The sequence below is a fragment of the Notamacropus eugenii genome, chromosome 2, assembly GCF_028372415.1.
Source record: "Notamacropus eugenii isolate mMacEug1 chromosome 2, mMacEug1.pri_v2, whole genome shotgun sequence".
In the NCBI taxonomy this organism is placed as follows: Eukaryota; Metazoa; Chordata; class Mammalia; order Diprotodontia; family Macropodidae; genus Notamacropus; species Notamacropus eugenii.
This window is the reverse complement of record NC_092873.1, coordinates 251103601-251121282: the sequence shown is the minus strand read 5'-3', so window position 1 is coordinate 251121282 and position 17682 is coordinate 251103601. Positions and strand designations below refer to the sequence as shown.

Below are 17682 nucleotides of genomic sequence, written 5' to 3'. Positions count from 1 at the left end.
TTAAGAAAGCCAGTTGTTAAATATTTACTAGCATACTCTGCAAGTAGCTCAGCTCTTACAGAACTGATGAGATCCTGACTATTAAAATAAAGAATGAAAAAAAAGGAATCAAGGTCACCTCCTGAAAAGAAAGGGCAGGCCCCAACCTTCCCAACATTCCAGGTGCCTCTGTTTTTGTTTTCAAAGACAAGCCCTACAGTAATCTTCCAGAAAGATGAGTTTGATATGATTCTCCTACAAAGATCCCATACCAGGAGGTCCTACGTAGCACATGTCCAAATGAGGTGAAGAGATTTTTTTCCTGGAGACTCACAATTGCTTTTGGCTATTCTGTAGTATTTTTGCTTCATACCACTGCTAGTCAGTTTGCCTGTAGCACTACCCTGGTTGGTAACACCACATATATTTCTTCTACCCTTCAACGACTAACCCACCTCCACTTTGAGGCTGTGTTTCCTTCCTGTTAGCAACTTTATGTCAAACCCACTAGAGACTAAGAGTGTTGACTTCCTGTAGGAGACCGAATCTTGCCACTATCATCCAATAAGAAGAAAGGAAAGGTACATTCAGGGTGGTATTGAGAATACAGGTGTCTTCTTTGAAATGGTGGTTACTCATAAGCACAGAACAGAGGTGCAAAGGGAATAGAAGGTGCTAAGGATATGTCTGAAAACCCAAACACAGCTGGTGAGTCTAATTTTAGGTCCACCAACCTTGACATTGGTACAGAATGTAGACAGACTCCCTAAGAGACTCATGCAATTATACATGTCACGATGCTAACACAGAGAAAGAGGAATCTTTATCAAGTTGTTCTGATGCTCTCAAAGAGCAACGTTCTGAGTACAAGAAGTCTCTGACTTGTGAATTCCTGACTTATGAATGGCCCATACATAAAAACAGGCTGTATACAATACAGTGATTATAGGGACCACCCAGGGTGGTATAGAGGACAGTGTCCTGGATTTGGAGTCAGAGGACCTAGGTTCAACTGCCCACTCTGCACTTAACCTATGACCTTGGGCAGAACCATTAATCTCACTTCAACTTACTTTCCTTAACTATAAAATGAGGGGGTTGAAACATGGAAGGTTCAGACATAGATGAAAGATTCCTTCCATCTATAAATCTCTGATTCTGTGGTACAGAAAAACAACCCCAAACTACCAGCACAGATACTTTCAGAACCCCAGAAACCCTGGCTATATGAATCCCCAGAGGAATTGGAGAAAATGTTTAAAATGCAAGTTAAACTTAAAAGTATCTTGGAGAGCCAGTTGTTAAACATTTACCAGCACCCCCCGGGGATATATTCAATAACCAATTCAATTAAATGACTCCACAAATGTTTACTAAGCACAAAGCACTTGTGTTAGGCATTGGAAAGACCAAGTCCTCAGCTAGGTGGACATACACAAGGGTATAGATGTAAACTATGTACAAAGTACAACAAAATGATCCCAAGAAGGAGAAAGTGCTGATAACCAAGGTCAAGGAAGTCCTCATGCAAGAAGGAACACCCCAGCAGTGCTGTGAAGGGAGCCGGGAGTTTTACAAGGTGAGATTGAAGAGGACGGCATTCTAGACATGAAGGACCACTTCTGCAAAATCACACAAGTGGGAGATGGAATGTTATACAAAGAACAGATAACAAGGCAAGAGATCGAGATGGCCTCTCACTAAGGACCTCATTCTGATAAATACCACAGAAACACAGCTGATTTATTTTTAATGCTAATGTAAGTGGCAAATCAACACATCAAACAGCTTACAGCTGAGGTAATCTTTAGCATTATGATCTAAGCCCCCATCACATCACCTTTGGTACTTATTCTATTACTGCATAAACAGTTGGTCATCTCCATTTTCCTTCCAAGCTTCTTATTTTCCTGCTTAGAACATCATAGGAGAAAATGAAAGTGACAGCAGACACCAATCATTTCTGACATCCATCAAGAGTAATACTTCAGCCAAACAAAAGGGACTGAGTCCTGCTGACTGCCTTTTATTAATGTTCAACATATTTCTTTGACTTCTATGTTTCACAAATTAAATTTAATGAAAAAAACTCATGTTCTGGTTCATTGAAATGAATAAAAAAAGACATACATAAAAATACAGATATACATATACCAATATGCCCTTCAAGGATTGATTTAACATGTCTGAATAATTTTTCTTCTACAATATCTCCCAGATTCATCTTTTCTCTTCTGTTTCCAGAGGGAACGTTCTGGTCTAAAAAAATAATCAACAACTATTCTTTGAGTAGCTCCTATGAAGAAAACACTATGCTAGAAAGTAAGGGGAAAACCAAGAATTATAAGATGGACTAGATTATCCTTTACATAAGACTTGTATACATGAACAGCTAAATAACAATTTAAGGTAGGATAAGGTTAAATGGTAAATAAATGGTATAGATTATAAGTGATACTGAAGTTCAGAAGAGAGAGATCACTGTGGTATGATGTGGTTGTGGAGAGCTTCATGATGAACTTGAAAGTTAATAGAGAAGATGAGGTGGGATGGAAGGAAGGAAGGAAAAAAGAAAGGAAGGAAGATAGAACATTTAGTAATCCTTTATTATATTCCATACATTGTGCTAAGTGCAGGAGGTCTAAATACAATCAAGGAAGACAATAACGGCTCTTACGGAGCTTACATTCTAATGCACTTATACAACGAATGAAGGAATTGTATAGAAACTTTTTAGAAAGTGGAGGAAAGAGAAAGGAGGAAACACAGGGTACCCACATAGGGGAAGAAAGAAGAGATAGGAAGTAGTGTGGAGATCTGGACCTTGGCAAGATAAGGCAAAAGGCTACCTGTTAGAGCTCGGAGCCCAGTAGAGTCGAAGTTTCCAGGAGACTGTCAGAGAGTAGCAAGGTGGTGCAGTGGATAGAGTACCAGGCCTGAAGTCAGGAAGATTCATCTTCCTGAGTTCAAATCTGGCCTCAGATACTTACTAGCTATGTGACCCTGGGCAAGTCACTTAACCTTGTTTACCTCAGTTTCGTCATCTGTAAAATGAGCTGGAGAAGGAAATGGCAAACCACTCCAGTGTCTTTGCCAAAAAAACCCCAAATGGGACCATGAAGAGTTGGACATGAACAAAAGGAGTGGATAGCAACAAGGGCCATGGTGAGAATATAGACTGGAGTGGAAAAACCAAGGTTGGAAGATGGAGTGTGGAATTATTTGAGGCATGGTAAGTAGAACAGCTTGGCTAAAATTAGAGAGATAATCTGGAAAGGTAGAATGGAAACAAATTACAGGTGGTGTCAAATACTAGTCTGGAGTGTTTGGTCTTTCATTGTAGCAAATGGAGATCTATGGAAGGCTCTTGAGAATATGGCATTTGAGGAAGAAAGAGATTGAGTCAGGAAAACCAGTTTAGAAGTCTAGGGGGACCTCATCTCCCCCAATTTGCAAGGGGGGTCCCTTAGGAAAATGAGTTGTTACCAGACTCTTTTCACTTAACTAAAGCCTATAGACTTTTATTCCTAGTTTTTTTTAGAAAAGGCAAAAAGAAAAAGAAAACAAACAAAAACCCTTAAAACCAGCAAAGTCTATCCTGTCTTATGCCCTTAGAGCCTTGACTACTGAGATTTTCCATCTAGAACAAAGATCACCTGTCCTACCTGGCTGTAGCATTTCTTTTGGCTTAACCTTTTCTTTGAACTTGACTTCCTGTGGAGGGTGTAGGTCCATCAATCAGAGACTTCACCTTAGTTTATGGTGATCACACCATATATTTCCCTGATCTTCATCTCCCAAGGCTAAATGATAAGCATAATATTGGCTAAATGATAAGCCATCACTGGGTTGTTCAAAGGGTTTTAAACTCTTCCATTATCCTGTGTAGATAAGACAGTGGGGAAATGCATAGATAAAAGGCCAGATCCAGGGGGCAAGAAAATCTCTGTGTTTGCTCCCTGCTCAGTGACATTCCTGGCCCCTGTGGAAGCACAAGTGACCAAAGTCTGAAAGCTACTTGCTCTGTAGTATCAAGGATGGGTAAATTACCACCCAGTCACCACCTGCTTGGGTAGGACCCAAGAGCTAAGAATGTTTTGGGCTTTTGCTTTTTTTTGTTTTTTACATTTTTCAAGAAAACTCTGATTTAAAATGTAAAAACCATTCTTAGCTTGTGGGCACCTGCTCTATGCTAAGATCAAGGAGTTTTATGGAGCCGTTCTTTGTACCCCCTATCACTAAACCCAGTGCTTAGCACTTAGTACATGCTTGTCGACATTACTTGACTTGACAACACCTTTTCACAATAATTCAAGCCAGATGTAATAAAGGTGTAAGAGAAGACTAAGAGTGAGAATGCAAAAATGATTGAATCCAGGCATTTCCTTAATTCAGAACTGAATCATACCTTAGATAGCCCTTATGCCACCCATACTACTCACAGCTGCCAAAGCTGCTTCTTGTTCATGTGACCATGGATTTGGAGTTGCAAGGGTACTTACAGACCATATAATCCACCACCTTCATTGTACAGATTAGGAAACTGACACCCAGAGAGGTTAAGTTACCTACCCAAGGTCATTGACATAGCAAAGATGTGAAGCCAAAGTCTTCAACTCCAAAGCTAGTGCGCTTTCTACACTCTCTCTTCAAACATTGGGTTTTTAAAAATTGTATAGGATAATGGAATCTTAATGTCAGAAGAGACCCTAAAAGTCATAAAGTCAGCCCTTCCCCAGACAATTCAAAAGTCTCCTCTGAAGAATTCCTATCATTTGGTTATAGAGTTTCTGTCTATCCCTATACTCCTAGTGACGAAGCTCACTACTTAATAAACAAACCCACTGTATATCTGGACAGATCTACTTATTAACTAAATTTTTACATGAGGTGTACATTTTCAGATATGACCAACGTATGGATTTGTTTTGCTTCATGAGATTTATTTTTTACAAGAGAACAATTCGCGGAGGGGTAATGGAGGTTGACATAGCAATAGTGACAAGACAGGAAGGAATAAAAGGAGGGAGGCAGGGAAAGACAAAGGAAAAAGAAGAAAGAAAGAAGGGAAGAAAAAAGTATTAATGAAACTGTTTTAAGGCACAGAAGAAAAGAGAAGGAAGTTTAGAGGAAGACAGACAAGAAGGCTAACTTTAGAATGAACATGTTGAATTTATTATATACTTTAAAAAAACAAGCTATATGTAACAGAGATTTGTGGTTTCATATGCAATCCTCTCTGAATGTTCTTCTTTGCATATAGAATATTCATTTTTGCCAAATTTAGAATAACAAAAAATTAAAATTGAGTCCTGAAAAAAAAAATTACTTATCTCCCTTCCTGAGAATCTGTGACCAATGTTCTTATGCCCTCCAGATCACCACAAAAATGTTTATTTTTTCTTCTAGATCATGACCCTTCAAATAATTTGATGACTGTTATGTCTTCTAAGTTCTCTTTCCTCTGATCTAAATATCCCTAATTCCTTTAACCCTCCTCACATGACAGTTTCCCAAATCTTCAACATACAATTTATTTTCATATGAATGCATTCTAGTTGAGCAAAATGGTCTTTGAATTGAAATAGCCAGAACTAAGCATAATTATTCAAATGTGCTCTAATCAACACTATAGTTCAATTCATGCAAACAAATTCCATGAACTGTTTTAGAATCTGTATTACATTACTGATATATTAAGCATGTGATCAGTTAAAACCTATAGGTCTTTTTCATGTGGATTATTGCCAAGATAATAGTAATGATAACACTGATAATGGCTAACATTTATGTAGCTCTTTAAGGTTTGCGAAGTGTTTTACAAATATTATATTGTTTGATCCTCACAACAACCTTAATGTTAGATGGTATTAGCCTCATTTCACAAATGAGGAAATTAACACAGAGAGTTTAAGTGACTTGCTCAGGACCACACAGCTAGTAAGTGGTGGAGGCATGATTCTAACACAGGACTTCCTGACTCCCAAGTTCAGCAGTCCATCCTCTAATCTACATCACCTCTCAACAAACCTGACACAATTTCTTTTCTTATTAAAAAAAAAAAAAAATCCCAAAGGTGGTTCTCAAGGCAAAATGCCTTCCACACTCAGAGAAAGAAATATGGAAGTCACTCACAAAATGTAGCAGATCATGTTTATGTATGTGTATGTGTTTGTGTATCATGTTCTGATTTGTTATACGATTTCTTTCATTTATTTTAGTCTGACTACATAGCATGACTATAGTGAAAATATACTCAATAGGAAAGTATATGTAGAATCTATACAGAATTGTATGTAGTCGTGGGGAGGGAGGGGGGTAGTAGGGGTAGGTGGGGGGGGATAAAATCTCTATTGTATGGCAGTGATTGTTAAACATTAAAAAATAAAAAAATAAAAAAAATTTAAAAAAAGACATAAATGTGAAATCTTTCTAATCTCCATAAAATCCTTACAAGAATGGTCCAAGATTCATTGAGAGTATCATTAATAAAACTATAAGAGAAAAACTGGCTTTCAATGACAATTTTCTCCAGAAGACCATATTCTCTTACAGCATACAAGATCCTGCTACATTTATTATGAATTTATTATTTTTAAAATTCATTTGACTTGGCAGAGCAAAGCACAGCCCCAAGGCTTTCTTCCAAGGCAGCCTGTCCCTTGCATATGTAAAGATCATACAAGAATCCTCCTTAGATGTGATCACAGAGATTTTTTTTTTTCAGTGATTCACTGATTATAAACATCAAACAAGGCATAAAACAGTGAAACATATGCTCATCAAAGATTTTCACCACTGTCATGGATGATGTCTTTCAGGGAGTCCAAATGGAAGAGAGAATCCCTATAGATACTAAGGGTGACTACATTTACCTGTTTGTGGATGACATTTTGCTGACTGTCCTGAGTCTCACTATATTTCAAGGTGTCTTCAATGAGATCCACAACCACTCAGAATAGATCAGCCTGGCCATCCACATGGGAAAAGTCAAATGATTAAAGAATGCCTATTGCTTATCTAATACATATAAAAGCTGTCCATGGAGTTAGTCTATCACTGTCTTGCACAGGAACAACAGATGGGCCCTGAATTAGAGAACTGAATAGGAAGGGCAAAGTGAATTGTAATGTACCTGGTAAATGACACAGTCCTTGATATGATCCCAAACTGTTCACTACCACCAAAAGCTCACCTTTTTGTTTCAAAATGAGCAGAAACTTTAAAAAATAATTTTATTAATTATTAGTTAATTCTTTATAGTTAATTCTTTGTTAATTTAGATAATTTGTTGGTTATTAAATTATTAATTTTATTCAGATTCTGACTGTCTTAATACAGCAAATTTCAAACACCACAGTTTTTGTCCAAACTCCAGATAGCATCTGGCTATCACGTACATAGAATATAGGGTTGCTATCTGATTCTGATACTGGCTAACTTCAAGTAAGACCACCACTGACTTTTTAATTTTCAAGTCTGTCAGTTGAATACAGAATATAAGTGAAATTAGAGTGTTCAAAAAGTTGTTGCCACAAGATTTGAAACGTCAGGCATTTGAAGAATGCAGAGCCTTAACAGAACAGACGCATTTAAGTCAGAAGGGACCCCACTGGCCATTTAGTCCAATCCACACCCAAAACATTAAACTCCTTCTATAGTGTAATATCATCATCATCATCAATTTTGTAAATGAGATTTATATATAGATATATAGATACCTATTGCTCCATTTGATCCTCAGATAAACCTGTGATGAAAGCACTTTCAATGACTGAATGAATTCATTAATTTTTAAAAGGTACTTATTAGATGCTTACTATGTGCCAACCAACTATGCTAAATTCCAGGGAGAGAAATAGAAAAGGAAGTCAGTTCTCCTGCCCTCAAAGTGAGTATACTCTAACAGAAGGAAAACAACACACGTAAGGGAGTGGTAACTGAGATAAGTTGTTTTTATTTGAAAACCTTCCAAGTTGGTAAATGGAATCATGGGGAAGTGAATTAATGCATTCTTTTCAGAAGCAATGGCAGTATTGACTTGAATATGGTTCAAAAATTGGAAAGGACAAGGGAGATAAATGGGCAGTTGTGAGGCAGCAGGCAGGGAAAGAAGATGGTCAGAGAGATAATGCATGGCTGAAGTTCCCTGAAAGCATCAGGGGGATGCCCCTAGGAAGCATCTGGAGTTCAGAAGTAAAGGGGACAATTGAGATTGGTAGACAGATGAAGGAAGGACTTTAAGTTATGAGAAAACTTCAGTGTGTTTATAAATAGGAAGGCAGAGACCTTCATTTACTTACTTTTCAATGTCTCTTCTCCTGATTCTATCCATCAGTATTCAACACTTCCTTCAAAATACATTTCAAGATACCTTTTCTAATATTTATCCTTCATTAGATACTCCCTTAACTCTTCCCTCCCCATTTAAAGACACAATTTATATTATATCATGTATTTGATTATATGCTACTCTTTTAATCATCTTCTGTGCTTTAATATTTGCATCTTATAACTAATTGATATTTTCATATATGTACATGGTGAGGGTTGCCCTTACTGTAGTTCTTCAAGAAAAGACTATGACAGGTATGAATTAGAATAGATGACCTTTGAGATTTCTTCAGCTTTAAGAATCTGAAAATCATAGACTTTTGTAGCTGGTACTTCAATTATCATGTTAGTCAACATCCCCAGAATCTTCCCCATTAGGTCCCTCAAGGGCAGGGATTCTACATTCTGTTTTCTTTTGTTTCTGCTCTCAATGCATCATCATCATGATCAACTCTTAGGTCGTCCTCCTCCTCTTTCACCTCCTTTTCCACATCATCATTATCATCATTGTTATAACAAGGTTTCCAAAATGTTTTACATACATATATGTATGATGTATGTGAAATTCCCAATAAATATTTGTAAGAAGAATCTATTTGCATGTGCTTCTACCACAGCAATTATCTAATTATTTTCTCTCATTTAAATAAGCTTTTAAACATAATCATAGAATTATGAATAAAAAGATTGGAGGATAACATATAGTCAACAAAATTAAAACTTTCATGTTAATATGGAGGGAGTATACATACTGGCTAAAAAATTACAACATTGATCTTTTGGGAATCCCTGTGGAGAAAGCTAAGGATAGAAAGCAACTACAGTGGGGAACTCATAGAGATGGGTACTAAGCTTCATCAATATCACCATTGCAGAGAACTTGGAAATGGGTTCTGACATGAATATGATAAAGAATAATAAGTCTCTTAAGACTCTTGTGACTTGTGGGATAGCTCCATTATTTTGTAATCACACCTCATTTTTCAGTTGTATTTCCAGAGGCACCTACGTCCCCTCTACACCAAGTTGCAATGTGGCCTATTCCATTAAACATCAAGTTTCTGGGAAAGTGAGGCAGCTAGGTGGCACAATGGATAGAGGCCAGAGTCAGGAAGACTCATCTTCCTGAGTTCAATTCTAGCCTCAATCATGTACTAGCTATGTGACCCTGGACAAGTCACTGGACCCTTTGTGTCTCAGTTTCCACATCTGTAAAATGAGCTGGAGAAGTATCTTTGCTGAGAAAACCCCAAATGGGGTTATGAAGAGTCAGATATGATTGAAGAACAACTCAAAATGCTATTATATAATACATTCTAGGAAAATAACCTTCTATGCCCAAACACAGCTCATGACTTAGCAAGCGTTGAGTAAATGCTTTTCCATTCATTCATGCATTCATGTATTCAGCACTTGGTTATAGTGATCAGTAAGTCTGTATTAACTGTTATGAGAATCATTTATTCTGGCAAGGTTACACTAGCACGAGTGACCCTGTGTACATGCTCTCCGTGTATAAGAGTGTGAATCAGATTTATGTTCAACTTGTTAAAGATTTCTAAATTTCCATCTTGAGTTTTTCAGTATTTGGAAATTATTCCATTTTTTTCTTACTTAAGAAAAGCAAAATGAGTCATGAACAAGGTAAATGTGCTTTCAAAATACTTAAGTTCATTTTTCTTGTGAATTTCCAAAAGCCAAAACTTCTAGGATTTAGAGTTGGAAGAGGTCTCAGAATCATATAGCACAATTCTTACATTTTACTAAAGGCCTAGCAGATGGGTTGCTAAGTCACTGATAGTGACCTCTGAAAGCTCATGGAGAATGGGAGTGGCATCACAGAGTCAGAGAAGGGCAAAAATCTTTATTTTTTTTTTTTTTTTAAAAGAGGGAGAGAATGAAAGTTGAAAACTATCAGCTGGTAAGTCTGACTTTTATTTCTTACAAAATTCCAAGACTTAATAGTAAAAGAAAGATTTGTGAGCACCTAAAAGAAGAAAACAGTGACCACCAACAGCCATAATGTCTTCAGTCAGAACAGGTCATGCCACACTAGCCTTACTTCCTTTTTGATAGGGTTATAAAACTGGCGGATTAGGAGAAAGATATAGTTTACCTTTAATTAAGCATAACATTTGACAGCTCCTTGGTAGTCCTATAGAGGAAAATGGAGAGATAAAGACCAAAAGATAGCATAATTAGGTGAGTTTAGAGCTGTTTGAATAGTTGAAATAATAGAGGTCCATGGTTCAGTGTCAGTTTGGGAGGTCACAAGTATAATGACCCAGAAATCTAGACTAGGGCCTATGCTGTTTAATATTTTTATCAGTAATTTATTAAAGATAGAAATAATGTGCTTATCAAATTACAAATAGCCAGAACTTTGGAGGAATAGCTACTACACTGGATAATAGTCAGGATTCAAAAAGATTCTAGCTAGAATTGTGCCAAAGCTAAACAGATATGGTCTAGTAGAGATAAGGGGGCAGCTGAGTGACACAGTGGAGAGAACTCTAGGCCTGGAGTCAGAAGGACCTTGGTTCAAATCCAGTTTCAGACAGTTACTAGCTGTGTGACCCTGGACAAGTCACTTAACTCTGTTTGCTTCAGTTTCCTCAATTGTAAAAATGAGATGAAGAAGGAAATGGTAAACCACTCCAGCACCTTCACTGAGAAAACCCCCAAATGGGATCAGGAAGTGTTTGAAAAACAACAGAACACAGTTAAGTTCTGGAGCAGGGATTTATAGTCTGGTTTCCTGCTTCCAAATCCAGTGCTCTTTTTTGTAACATAGTTTTGAAGCTATTTGGTACTTTTACAGATTAAAAAGTTGAATGCAACAGATTGAGAGGCAGCAAAAAGTACTGCTCAAGGCTAGGTGCTGTGACTCTGGGCAAGGAGTCCAATTTCTCAGTACCCCCCCCAGGCTACTAAGACTGTAATAACAAATTAGGTACTAGATCACCATTGGTAGGAGTCTAAACCTGTGCAACCACAAGATGGGACAAAAATGCTTATTGACTTGCCTGAGGAAAATAAGAGAAAAAAAGTTGTTAATCTGAGGTGTGAAATGAATAATTTATACACCAAGAGCTTCTAATACTTTTTGGTTTTCAAAATCTGACTCCCAGGATGCCTCTACCTGAGATTTATAAAGACAAAGCCAAATTGGTAACTAAGAAATCCCCCAAACTTTCGGGAAAAAACTCTTTAACAAGCCAAGGCTAACTATTCATATGCTGCATTCATAAATGTCTTTAATGCTTAAGACAGATTTAATCTTCAAGACAGCTTTCTGCTTTTAGTAAGTTAATTTGCAACACTTCTACAAAACGAAAAGCAGCATGGAATCTTGGAAAGTCTATCAGATTAGGAGTCAGAAAGGGGTTTTTTACTCTTGGCTTTGCCTCTTCTGACCCACATCAAGATACTTTCTGTGAGCCTTAGTTTTCTGCATTTGCTAAATAGAGATGATAACATCTGACCTGTTATGAGAACAAATGAGGTGATGGATGTGAAAAGCCCTTGAACGTCAGAAAAACGGTGATAGGAATGCAGCATGTAGTAATAAAACACAGCAAAGCTTCGTGTAATTCCATTTAATTGATTGGCATGTTAACTGTTCTATCTTGAGAGAAATTATTTTATGGAAATGAAATCAGTGATGCCATTGCTGGATGTTCAATGGCAAAGTCAGACTGCTACCCCAAGAACATCTGCAACATTGAGTCTTATAGATAAGGCCATTAATGCAAATTTGTGTTGGGGGTCTTTTTAAGTTCGACTGGCAGCAAAAGAAGCCACTCCATCCAATTCTTTTTTCTTGTCTGCATTCTTTAAGTTACTTACATCATATTCAATTAGTAGTAAAGGCTTTATATTTTATTTTCTTCCTTTTGAAAAAGGCAGTGGAGCATTAGATCAAGGGTCAACATTTGGGTGCCAGAAACTGTATGGAAGCAGCGTCTGACCCAATTCTTCTGTGTGACAATGGACAAGTCACCAAATTTCTCAGCATCTCAGAAAACTCCCTAACAAGAAGGTGACAAATTTTGGCATTTCTGCATCACAGAATGGAGTTTCCACACAGTGGCTGAAATCATAGATCCAGGGAAAAAAAAAAACCTCCTCAAAGGAAGAGGGGATAGTAAACATTTGGTGCTCACAACTCTCATCTTGATCCTTTTAGATTTATAATTCTCCTTCTCAGTCTCCTTTCCTGGGACTGATATTGTACCCACTGACTGTAGGTGTCCTCCAAGACTCTGCTCCAGACACCCCTCTCTCTATGCTCTTTTATTCTGTAATCACTTCAACTCTCTTGTGTTCAGCAATCAACTCCATGTAGACAGAGCCTGGACCTGGAGTCAGGAAGACCTGAATTCAAATCCGGCTTTAGACTTTTATTAGTTCTGTGACTGATGCTGGGTGAATTATTTAACCACTATCTGCCTCAATTTCTTCAACTGTAAAATCATGATAATAATAGCATCCATCTCTGAGGGATGTTGTGAGGATAAAATATTTGTAAAGCATTTTACAAATCTTAAAGTATCATTTGTGACCCTGTTTGAGGAATTCTTGGCAAAGATACTGGAGTGGTTTGCCATTTCCTTCTCTAGCTCATTGTACAAATGAGGAACTGAGGCAAATGATTTTAAGTAATTTGCCCAGGATCATACAGCTAGTAAGTGTCTGAGGTCTTTCTGATTCCAAGCCCCGAGCTCTATTTACTGCACCACCTAGCTGTCCCTAAAATAGGATCTAAATGCCAGTTACTCCTCCTCCTCCACCTCCTCATCACATGATTCACAGATAAACTCAGTCCAATCTCTCTCCTGAGTTCCAGGCTCACATGACCAACTGCCTATTGGATATCTCTTTTTTTTCCCCTTTTATTTTTATTTATTTTTTAAATTAATTTATTTGTTTTCAGTTTTCTACAATCACTTCTGTATATCTTAGATTTTTCCCCCTCCCTCCCTGAGATGGCATGCTATCTCATATAGGTTCTACACATAATACATTTTCACTTTAGTCATGTTACACAGAAGAAGTAAAATGAATGGGAGAAACCATGAAAACAAAACAAAACATAACACAAGAAAAAATGGTCTGTTTCATTCTGCAATCCAATTCCATAGTTCTTTCTCTGGAGGTGGATGGCATTTTGCTCAAGAGTCCATTGGGAATTTTTTAGGTCCTTGCATCTACCTATTGGATATTTCAAACTGGATATCCCATAGGCATCTCAAATTCATCATGTCCAAAAAAGAATTCATTATTTCCTGCAAACTCACCTGACTCTGAACTTCCCTATGAATCATCTAGGATATCACCATCATTCCAGGCATTCGATGAATCTAGATTCCTCTGTCTCACTCATTTCACACAGCCAAATAGTTACTAAAAAATCTTGTCATTCTTGCCTCTAAAATAGTTCTCTCATCCATTCTTTTCTCACTTCCCACACAGCTACCACTTTGGTCCAGTCCCTCATCACCTCTCACCTGGACTATTATGATGAACTCAACTGATTCCTCTGCCTTAAATCTCCTCCTCTGCTCTCATAATGATTCATCGTCCACACAGCACCTTGAGTAATTTTTTTTAGTAATTCTAAAGCTAAGGTCTGACCATATCACCCTTCCTACTCAGTAAAGTCTACTGGCTTCCTATTATATCTAGAATCAAAATAAACTCTTTAGCTTGGCATTTAAACATTTTTTTTTACAAACTTCATAGCCCCTTCTTTTATTTTTAGTCTTCTTAAACATTACTCCCCTCCAAGTGTGCTATAGTCCAGATGTTGGCTTCCTTGCTGTTTCTCACATCTGGTGTTCCATCTCCTGACTCCATGTCTTTGGAATGGCTGAATTCTATGCCTGAAATGTTTGCCCTGTTTGACACTTAGAAGCCCTGATTTTCTTCATGACTCAGCTCAAGGGCCATCTTCTTTAGTAAGTCTTTCCCAGTCTCCCCAGCTCCTGATGCCTTTTCTCCTTTTTAAGGTTACCTTGTACCCACTTTACACATATGTGTATATATATGTGTGTTGTCTTCTCCAATAGAATGTCAGTCAACAAGCATTTATTAGGAGTTACTATGTGTAAGATCTTTGAGTTCTGGGGCCTTTTTATTAGTATATAGTAAAAGTTTATTAAAGCCTTGAAGATTTTATTAGCACATAGTAAGAGTAAGACCTCTAGATTTAAAGATTCATGTGTGAAGTATGTCTGTAACACTATTTCAAAAGATCTGGGTATGGAAGAGTTCTGTACTTAAATTATTCTAATTTAGGATTAAATTTTCAGTTAAAGCATGAATGAAGTTGGTTTTCTCAGACCATAAGGGGCAGAGATAGAGAGGAAAGGATACAATAGATTGTAAACTGCTTTAGAGTAGGATCTATGTCTATCTTTATCCTTCCGGTGCCTTGCACATAGTAGGCACTTAATAAGTGTTAGAATAAATCATTCTGTTGATTTGAAGTAGATTCCAGGGGGACATCCTCCATAGACCTGCTTGGTTTCCAATGTAAGAAGTGAAAATTCTGTGATTCCAAGTAGTTGTTTTCATCCTGGTTCTGGTTCAATTGCAATTAGTAAGTATCAGTTACCTAAAACATCCCAAATGACTGTAATGCACAATCAGACCACAGACCTGTCCTGAAACCAGAGAGGATTAAAAAGGGGGAAGCTGCTTAGGACAAGTCTGACATCAAAATTCGAAGCAAGAGTCTAATCTGGAACTAGAGAAGAGAATCAAAGAATCAGTTTCAATGAGTATGGGATGCAAGAATTAGTGGCAACATTTACTGAGCACCCACTGCGTGCAGAGTAGGGCACTGTAGCAGGGGTAAGAATTATTGATGCTGATCTGGCTTCTCCATCCCACAAAATGCTATCTGGTACACCTTGGATCTTAGTAAGCATTAAATAATTGTGATGATTTTTTTTAGAAGTTGTCTTACTGGGGAGTGAAATCTAATTAGTTCACAGCATTTCATAATAACTTTCATCCTTTTTCCACTCTTGGGTCTTGACTCTGCATTCTAGAAAAGTTCCTAATAAAAATTCTAGGGCATGTTATTCCTTTCTAGCCAAAAGAAATTAAGACCTGATACTAGAATCTATCACTTAGAGTCAGACTTTTGGAAACGTTTTGATTTTGGTTTCTTCTTTGTATTCTCAGCATTGAGAACATAGTAAGAGCTTAATCTTGGTGGAATCCTTTCTCCCTGCAGCTAGGTGGCACAGGGGATACAGTGCTATGCCCAAGATTCACTATGGTCTCAGAAACTTACTGGTTGGGTGACCTTGGGCAAGTCACTTAACTCTGCTTGCCTCAGTTTCCTCACATGTCAAATGAGATGGAGAAGGAAATGGCAAACCACTCCACTATCTTTGCCAAGAAAACCCTAAAAGGGGTAATGAAGGGTTGGACACAACTGAAAACAACTAAACAGCAACACAAGAGCTTAATAAATACTTGGTACATTGATGGATTCCTTTGTAAAGCATGTCTGTAACAAGAGTTGCCACAGGGTTATGCTTTTGTGGAAGAAACAATTCAGAGTCAATAACATTCTACTTCTGAGATGAGCTAAAGTCTCTAACCTAAATTCTGGCAAACCCAGGATTGATAACTAGGACAGGGTGACCAATACTTTGTCCCAAAGCACTGAATTTAGACCAGGACAAATCTAGATGGCACAGACAGTACTTGCATTCTTTCACACACATAAAAATAAAAAAGCTTGGAGTCTAGTTAGGAAGAGTAATTAGTTTAGCTAGCATGTAGCAGATGGTAAGCTGAGGTTAAGTTCTTTCTCTTCCCTGTCCTGTTCCCCTCCCACAAATCAATTAGGGAATCCTTTGTCTTCTTGCCTAAGGCATAGTCTGGTACTTGTCTCAGGTGCCAAAATTTCAGAAAAATAATAATTCTCAGTTATCAGTACTGGCTCTCTAAACTAGACTAATTGTCATTTTTACCCCTCTTTTTTCGTAACAGCTTAAGAATGAACCCATAGCCAATATAAGCCTTGTCTTTAAAATACACACACACACACACACACACACACACACACACACACACACACACACACACACACACACACACAAAGAGATTCACAGGATGCTAAAGAAGAAAGTGACCTTAGAGATCGCTAGCTCCAAGATCCTTCATCTTACAGATGCAGATACAAGCTCAAACAAGTGAAGTGGTTACACTAGGTTCATAACCAGTAGGTAAGATTTTGCCAAGCAAATTCAATTCGATTCAGGAAATATTTACCAAGCACTGTTATATGTTTAGGATACATAGGTAGTGTAAATTCATAATTAAGTTCCTGATGCCAAAATCTTACTCCAGTATGAACTAAAGGTGACTCCAAGTTCTCCAGTAAATGCTTGTTGATTGATTCTTGAAGGAACACAAGCTCTAGCAGGCACCACTGAGCTAGAAAGGCTTTGAGGATGGACCTGGTAATGAGGCTATATGTCTGTCATCCAAGGACCAGTTTAGCTAAATGTGAAGAGCTTTATTATCTGGTTGGTCACAGGGTGATGGATATTTTACCCACAGAAATCTCTACAGATATCTAACAAGTCACAGAAGTATTACAATCAGTCAGTGAAAGGAGTCTTGGGTTAGGTTCAGTAATGACCCCATTTGGGGTTCTCTTGGCAAAAATACTGGAGTGGTTTGCCATTTCCTTCTCCTGATCATTTTACACATGAAGAAACTGCAGCAGATGACTTGCCCATGACTTGCCACAGCTACTACATGAGCTTGAACTCATGAAGATGAGTCTTCCTCATTCCAAGCCCTGGGCTCTATCTACTGTGCCAAAAGGAATCTACTCACCAGCCAAGTCACAAATTCTTGAAATGCTACTATCTGCCTCAGCAGTCAATGAAAGTAATATAGAATCTTTGGTCTACCTATTTTCAGACAACAGGCTTATACAATGCCAATAAATGGATCTGTACTACATAAATCTTATTTTCTTGAAAAATTATCTAGAGAGAAAGAAAAAGGTCTTAAAAATATCCCTCTCTAGTATTCTGTCTTAAAAATAAAGAAAAGTGGTAGATTTAAAATGCAGATTCTAAATGACAATTTATTTGCATAGTTATAAATCGCAGTCACTGGGGTTCTGATTTCAATCCAAGTGACAGTATCAATGTGAAAAAGGATTCTTTCATTTGATCTCTTCAAGGTTTCATTCAGGCACAGCTAATCTATATCACAACAATAATGACAACAAAAATTTCCACATAAATAAATAAAGGAATAAATGTTGGGCTAAGGTCCAGGATGGAAATTTTTAAGCAAGAAGGAAATGGAAATAAAGGTTAACAAGGG

General features: G+C 37.6%; 1 protein-coding gene across 4 annotated transcripts in view; it reads right to left on the bottom strand.

The window, feature by feature from the left end:
* Nucleotides 1-17682, bottom strand: part of ZDHHC14 (zDHHC palmitoyltransferase 14) — a 336782-nt gene that overhangs the window by 187867 nt on the left and 131233 nt on the right. The window lies entirely within an intron of this gene.